The following is an 8,590-nucleotide window of genomic DNA, read 5'->3' on the forward strand; positions in this document are numbered from 1 at the left end:
TTTAGAGGTTCCGGAGCTCTGCTCCTCTGAGCTCCTGCCCAAAATGAAGCCTTCACGTCAGGGTGTTTCTTTACCATTAACGCAGATTTGTTGTGCCCTGGGCTCCCTCCACACACTTAATCTTAGCCAAAAGGCTGAGAAGCCTTACTTACTTCCAACACTAAACACAATCTGAGAAAACTAATTTCTTTTCCGATCTTGTATCCAGGGCCGGATTAATAATTAGGCCAAGTGGGCACTGGCCTATGGGTCCCCACACCTTTAGGGGCCCCGGGCCAGCTTCCCCCTCCCCCCTGTCCCGTCTTCCCCCTGCTTGCATCCCTCCCAGCCTGCACGGGCAGCCAGCAATTGTGCTGCTCTTTGCCTGACTTGCCTGGTGTGGCTGCTGCTGGCGTCCTCACCATTTGCCTTTCTCTGCCTCTCCCCCGCAGCTTTGTCAAAGGGGCTTTTGAGAAGGTGCCTGCAGGCTGCAGTGGGGGCCGCAGGCAGTGGGGTGGGTGCTCCAACTCTGAGACAATTTGCAAGGGGGCCCCAAGATTCTGTTTGCCTAGGGGCCTCCCAGGGTTTAATCCGGCACTGCTTGCATCCCCTGTTCCTCTGGCCAAGTTTCCGCTTCCCTTTGCTAACCTATGTCTCAAGATCATATGTCACCAAGCTATATAGATAGGCTCATTTGTAAAACAAGGGCAGAAAGAAGATACCTGTAGATGTGAAAACAGGATCTGTGGTCTATGACTCTAGAGCCAAACGTGGCTCAGTCTGGACAGAACCGAATATGGCTCTTTTAAAAAGAAATTTAAATATTTTTAAAAAATTTAAATATTTTAAGGCATATTTGGAGTGGCAGATGGGATGCTAGGATAGCTGGTATGTGAAGGCAAAGATTTTATGGGACTGAAGGGCTTCATAAAGATGCTTCACAGACAGGGAAACGACAGAGGTGAACAGTTACCAGCAGTCCAAGGGCAAAATGTGCATAAATTTATGGCAGCACACTCGGTGCGCATTTTGCTTACTTATTGCAAGACCGTAGCCCCCTTCATGCATCACAGTGGCTGCACATACATCCTGCCCGTACGTCTGCTTGAAAGAAACAACCAACACGAGTTCAATTTACAAATGGAAACCCAGCATCAGTACCTGAATAAAAATGGGATTTGTTATGATACGTATGTACATGGGTTGACTGTAAAACAAGCATTGCTGAACACTTATAAAAAGAACAATCGAGTATATACTGCCCATGGATTGTTATGGGTGTTCACTGTCACTTGTAAACACAGGACTCTTGTCCGTGCCAATTCCTAATAAAGAAATAGCAGCAATCCCTCTTTGGGATGCAGAAACTTTGTGGGTTATTAATCCAGATGTCAGTGATCAGTAGCCCATATATTTTGAGATATACTCATGGGCTTTTTTATACTGGCTCTCCTTTGAACTCTTGCTCTGAATTCTGATGTGGTTTGGCTCTTTAAAAGACCGCCCCTGCTGTGGATAATATATTTTTCAAGAGGAAGAAACTGTATTCGAGGGGGGAGTAAAATAGATTGAATTCCATTACAGTGTACTTACCCCATTTGTGGGAAACATAGCAGAAAGTCCAATGTAAGGATATGTCTGTATGTACCTGGGGGGGGGGAAAGGATTTTATTTTATAAGGAATTGGCAGCAGGTTTAGTAGAAGGGTTATTTCCGTTCAGTGTCACATCAGAGCTGCAAAGTTAGAATGATGCTGCATGCTCAAAGTGGTTCAGTTCACAGACTCTTATCTGGGAAAACCGAGTTTGATTTCCCCACTCCTCCACATGCACCTGCTGGAGTGACCTTGGGTTCTTTCAGAGCTGCTCTGCTGAAGAGCAGTTATAGGAGAGCTCTCTCAGCCCCACTTACCTCACAGGCAGTGTTCCCTCTAAGCTGAGTGTGAGCTAGCTCAGTTTTTTAGCCTCCAGCTCACACATTTTTTGTCTTAGCTCAGGAAAGATGACCCCAGAGCAAACTCGTTTATCCAGCAAGTTACAACTTTAATGCCAGGAGCTCATGAAGTAGAACTTTTGCTCACAAGTCTCCTCAGCTTAGAGGGAGTATTGCTCACAGGGTGTCTGTTGTGGGGAGGGGAAAGGAAAGGAGATTGTAAGCAGCTCTGAAACTCCCTCAGGTAGTGAAGGCGGGTATAAATCTAATCTCTTCTCTTGTCCTCTCCTCCCCCTGCCCCAACAAAGTCATTAGCTGCCTACAGGGCCTCTGGCTGGTCTCCCCAGCCATTTTGAGACTACCCACTTTCGCTGTTTTTGCTAAAGAAAAACAAAATCTCCTTGGGCCTTTAAAAAAAATCCAGCCAGCCAGCTTGCTGGACCCTGGCTTCATTTGCGACTCTCCTTCTGTCATCCCCAAGTCCTTTTGTTCCATCTTTCTTTTGCCTGACCAATTTGGTTTCATTGTGAACTGAAGTGGAACTCCTGAGGCCCGTCCGACTGTCTTCTCCCTCAGGTGTTCCATTGTCACCCAGCATTAGGCTGTTAGAAGCTGAAAGCCTTACGGGGGACTCTTCTTTTAAGTACACTGGGAGAAGCGGTGAGGGGGGTGAGGAGTCTGTCTTTCTCTCCCCCCCTCTCTTCACTTCAGGGGAAAAAAATATAAATTGGCATTGTGCTGAATATTTCAAAGACAGTCTCCTGCGGTTGGAATTCTGCTCATTATTGCAAGACGCTCACAAGCGAAGCAGAGAGCCATGAAGACGCAGGGCTACAGCGCCAGATACCTGATCACAGGAGAAACAGAGAACCGGAGTCAGCAGTTCAAGCAGCCCTTTCTCTCTCATCTCCTCGGCCCCCTTTGATCAGATTTGGGGGGGGGAAATAAAGGCCCTTTCCCTCACAGAGGGCTTGTTAGGGGAAGATCTTTGTTGTCAGTTTTCTGTAGAAGGGATTCTTTAATCTGAAGAGAGGCTTTCAGATTCCCCGGGCATCCCAAACTGATTTCCACAATCAAATGCAGACAGCGGAGGTACTCATTACATGGATTCTCACCCCGCTGTTTTCCATGGAGGGGGAACTTCTGTCAATCTAATAGCACGTGCGAGGGCTTAGGTGTCGTGCACAGCCCCAGAGCGACTGCTTCTCTCGCCAAGCCTTGCCTCAGGCAGCTGAGATTTCCGTGGGGGGAGGAGAGCAGTCCAACTTCATTGGAAAATCTTTCACCTTGCCCTGCACTGCCTTGTTATTATTCCATTGTATGGTGACCGTCCATGTAACCGTTCTGTCCTACCTGCTTCTCACAAAAGCATCTTCCTCTAACAAAATGTCCATGCGCTCAGTGGGTTTTTTCTCGACGCTGTATACTAAAAAGGGATGGGCAGCACAATGTGGACTCGAATGTGTATCTTTGGTCCTCAGACGACAAGAACAGAGCAGCGACTCCCTGTAAAGAAGAGAAAAAAGATGACAGTCATTAAGGCTGTTGATGTGTTTAAGTTAGGCCAGATCAGGGGTGGCCAAACTTGCTTAAGGAAAAGCTGTATAGAATAAACGTCAGGTGTTTGAGAGCTGTAAGGCGTGAACATCAGAGGAAGGAAGGAGGGAGGGAGGGAGGGAGGGAGGGAAGGAAGGAAGGAAGGAAGGAAGGAAGGAAGGAAGGAAGGAAGGAAGGAAGGAAGGAAGGAAGGAAGGAAGGAAGGAAGGAAGGAAGGAAGGAAGGAGGGAGGGAAGGAAGGAAGGAGGGAGGGAAGGAAAGAAGGAGGGAGGGAGGGAAGGAAGGAAGGGAGAGAAGGAAGGGAGAGAAGGAAGGGAGAGAAGGAAGGAAGGAAGGAAGGAAGGAAGGAAGGAAGGAAGGAAGGAGGGAGGGAGGGAGGGAGGGAGGGAGGAAGGAAGGAAGGAAGGAAGGAAGGAAGGAAGGAAGGAAGGAAGGAAGGAAGGAAGGAAGGAAGGAAGGAAGGAAGGAAGGAAGGAAGGAAGGAAGGAAGGAAGGAAGGCAGGCAAATAGATGGGGAGGGCAGGAGAGAGGGAGAGGTGGAAAGAAAACAACTCCAAGCCACCAGCTGGCTTGCTTTAAAGAAATTATTTGAAAAAGACAAATGTCTTCTCCAAGGCCGCTGATGGGGCAGTGGGGGCTTCAAGAGCCACACAGTATGTGTGAAAAAGCCACATGTGGCTCCCAAGCTGCAGTTTGGCCACCCCTCGCCCAGATCATTGATAGGACCCAAATGTGTTGCAAGCACTGGGATGGGATTTCTGCTCCTAAACACAGTGACCGGGCAGAGAAACCTTCTGCCTGTTGTTTCCCCAGAGGTCTGCTGCCTCTGACTATGGTGGCTCCCTTTAGTCACACACACAATGAACTGCCTTCTACCAAATCAGACCATTGGTCCATCCAGGTCAGTGTTGTCTGCTCCAAACTGGCTGTGGCTCTCCGGGATGCATGATTTCCATGCTCTACTACTTGATCCTTTTAACAAGCAGTGCTGGGGATTGAATCTGGGGCCTGCATGGCAAGCAGAGGCTCCAATGGGCCTATGATCCATGAATCTGTTGGATCCCCCTTTAAAGGCAGACGTGCTCATGGCCATCACTACATTCTTTGGTAGTAAATCCCACCATTCAATGACTCACTGATTAAAGAAGTATTTCACTTTGTCTGCCCCGTACCTCTTGCCCACCAGCTTCATTGGGTGCCCCAAATTCTAGGATTATGAAACGGAGAGGAAAACGTTCTCTCAATCCATGTTCCCTACTCCATGCATAATGTTATAAATGTAATGTCCTAGCCTGGGGTGGTCAAACTGTGGCTCAGGAGCCACGTGTGGCTCTTTCACACACGCTGTGTGGCTCTCCAAGCCCCCACTGCCAGCTTGGAGAAGGCATTTGTTTCTTTAAATCACTTCTCCAAGCCATGTCAACCAGCAGCTTGGAGAATGCATTTCAAGTTGCTTTCTTCCCACCTCTCCCTCCCCCACCTATTTGCCTGCCTTCCTTGCAGTTCCCAAACATCTGATGTTCTTGTCCTGTGGCTCTCAAACACCTGCCATTTATTCCATGTGGCTCTTAATGTTAAGCAAGTTTGGCCACCCCTGATTTAGCTACTACACAGCATGGGTTTTCTACACATGACATCATCTTCCCCCTTGTACTGATTTCGATGGCCAGGTCAACTGGATCTCCTATGGCCTCAGAAGTCAAGCAGGGCCAGCCCTGGTTAGTATTTGGATGGGAGACCACCAAGGAAACCAGGGTTGCTATGCAGAGGCAGGCAATAGTCAACCACCTCTGAGCACCTCTTGCCTTGGGGGTCCCCCCCCCCCCGCTAAGTCAGCTGCAATTTACACTTTCTACCCCTCCCCACCCACCCCTTTGTTGATCACAGCTCTGAATAGGATGTTAGAGATGCTAACAGTCCCTTGGCAGCAGTCCTAGGCAAGATTGTGCAAGCGACATGTGTGTACAAGTTTTCGTGGCTGGCTTGTTTGTTTTGGCCAGCCCCGGATATCACGTCACGCATTTTTCAGACAGGATATTCACCCCTTGGGGGCTGCGCGAAGGACTTCTCCGAAGGATGACACACCTCTGGGGCAGCCACAAATCTGTCACGAGCGCACCTTTCTGCAATTGTGGGCCGGCTCCCGCAAGCTGTTTCCTGTCGAGAGCCTCTGGCGCTCCCTTTTTCCCACTTCAGTCCGGGGAGGGGAGGGGGCTGCGGCGGCTCCTCGGCCGATCTGATTTATCGCCCCCCTCGGTAGAAAAAGGTCCCCTCCGCCCTTCACCTGCTCTGAAGCCAACAAATCAAATCTGCTTTTCTTTTTCGAAACTTAAAAAGCCACCATTGTCTCTGTCCCTTCTTCCCCTCCACCCGGGAGCAGCTATTTTGGGAAAGAGCAGCTGAGCCGCGGGAGAGGCTGGTTAATTGTTTGCCAAAGCCTTCCCCGACTCACGCAGAGCTTAGCACACATGCCGCACATTTCTCCTCCGCCTCCCCCTTGTCCCTCGGTGACCTGAAAAATAAAAAAGGGGGGGGGGGGGAGATCCACTTCTCTAAGGCGGATGGAAAGGGGGAGGAGAGAACCCCGCCGTGCAATACAGGCGCCTTCCACAATCCCAGCTGGGGAAGAGATATATGATCCACGCACTCTCCCCTCCCCATAAGATTTCAGAGTGTGCTGCTGATGCATGCATGCGTTTGGGGGGGGGGGGCCACAACACCACACTGGAACACAAACCGACCAATCCATGCACGCCGCCCGGGCGACACAGCCTCACAGAAACAGCGCGGAGCCAATCGGAGGCTCTCGCCGGCCAGGAGTGCTTTTGGCACATGCGAGCCGACAAGCCCGCGCCGCGTTCACACGCGCGCGCATTGCCAAAGGGAGACTCTGGCACGGGGGCAGGGGCAGGCAGACAGACAACAAAGCCACCCAAGACGCCTCTGACCTCACGGGCGACCATGTGACTCGGGCTGAAACTTACTAAAGCATTACATCAGCCTGGGCTGGGGGGAAAAAGGAAGGGGGAGGGAAGGAAGGAAGCGGGACCAAAACATTGGCCTCCTTAAAAGGGCGATCCCTGCCCACGTCTGCAAGAGAGCGTTCTCCCCGCTCCGGTAACCACCATCCTTGCTTTTATGCTCCTTTATAACTTTGAGAAAGGATCGAAGAGCACTTCATATACACACCAGTCTTTAAAGCAATCCTTTAAACTAGCAGTAAAAAAAAAAAGAGAGTAAGAGTCTTGCAAGCACCTTAAAGGCGAACAGAATCTGTGGCAGGGGATGAGTTGGCGTGAGTCACTGCGCCCTTCTTCGGATAGCTGTAAACTGGGTCATTCTTCTTCTTGTCCCTGCTGGGCCCGGGGGAGGCTGAGGCAGGCTGATTCAGATGGGCGGCCAGCTCTGAAAAATAATACCAGATTTAGAGGTGGAGGCTCGGGGAGGGGAGAGGCCCGCTAAGCTAGCTCACAGTTTTTTAGCCTCCGGCTCGCGCATTTTTGTATTAGCTCTGGAAAAATGGCCCCAGAGCAAACGAAGCGATGCAGCAGCTCACCACTTGAATGCCAGAAGCTCACAAAGCAGAGTTTTTGCTCACAAGACTCCACAACTTAGAGGGAGCATTGGGTACAATGCCATAGAATCCATCACCCCCCTCAATAGGGTCACCAGTTCTGGGTTTTAAAATACCTGGAGGTTTGGGGGGTGGCGCCTGGGGAGGGTGGTATTTGGGAGGAGAAGGGTGCAGCTGCTGCGCCACAGCAAGGTATAATGCCATCAAGTCCACCTTCCAAAGTATCCCTTTTCTCCAGGTGAACTGATCTCTATTGCCTGGAAATCAATTGTAATACTGGGAAATCTCCAGCCACCACCTGGAAGTTGGCAACCCTACCTCCAAAGCAGTTCCCTCCCCCACCACCACGAAATTGATGTCTGAATTCTGGAGATCAGTTTTAATAGTAGGGAATAGGGTTGCCAGGTCTGGGTTGGGAAATACCTGGAGATTTGGGGGGTGGAGCCTGGAGACAGTAAGATTTGGGGAGGGGAGGGACCTCAGCGGGGTATAATGCCATACAGTCCATCTTCCTAAGTAGCCATTCTCTCCAGGGGAGCTTATCTCTTATTTTCTGAAGACAGGTTGTAATTCCAGGGGATCTCCTGCCACTACCTGGAAGTTGGCGACCCTAGTGGGAAATCACCAGGCCCACCTGAAGACTGGCAACCAGAGATAAAATTCAAACCTGGACTTCCTGTTTGGTGGTTTGCTCTGTGGCTCAAGGACAGGGGTGGCCAAACTTGCTTAATGTAAGTGCCGCATAGAATAAACATCAGATGTTTGAGAGCTGCAAGGCATGAACATGAGGGGAAGGAAGGTAGGTAGATGGGGAGAGAGTTGGGAAAGAAAGGTGGGAAGACAGCAACTTTAAATGCATTCTCCAAGCTACCAGCTGGCTTGATTTGGAGATGTGATTTGAAGAAACAAATTACTTCTCCAAGCCAGCCAGTGGAGCAGTGGGGGGCTTCAAGAGCCACACAATATGTGTGAAAGAGCCACGTGTGGCTCCCAAGCCACAGTTTGGCCACCCCTGCTCAAGGACATCTTACCCTAATGTTGCTCAACTTACTGCCTACTTGCTTCTTCCCCAAAACAAAGATCCAGGCCTTACTTATCTCCTCCCATTGGAACAGAAGGTTCCTGAAGATACCCAGAAACAATCGTCCCCATGGTAAAAAGAGGTACTCCCAGCATTTTGTGATTGCACCTTAATGGTCACTGTTTTGTGATTGGGCCTGCCTCCTGTGGCAACCATTTTGTGGTGACATCCCCTACCCTTTCACAAAACATGAAAGCTAGCACAGTGGTTGGACAAAGATCTGGACACCCAGATTCAAACCTCCAACCAGCCATGGAAGCTTGAAGAAGAATTGCAGATTTATACCCCGCCCTTCTCTCTGAATCAGAGACAGGAGCAAGGTTGTGACAAGTACAATTGAACTCCAAAGGGAGTTTTGCCCATCGCATTTAAAGGGACCACAGACCTTTTAAATGCCTTCCCTCCATTAAAAATAATGAAGGATAGGGGCACGTTCTTTGAGTGGTTCATAGAATTGGACCTCCTGG

This window comes from Heteronotia binoei, chromosome 2 (assembly GCF_032191835.1).
Source record: "Heteronotia binoei isolate CCM8104 ecotype False Entrance Well chromosome 2, APGP_CSIRO_Hbin_v1, whole genome shotgun sequence".
NCBI classification, from domain to species: Eukaryota; Metazoa; Chordata; class Lepidosauria; order Squamata; family Gekkonidae; genus Heteronotia; species Heteronotia binoei.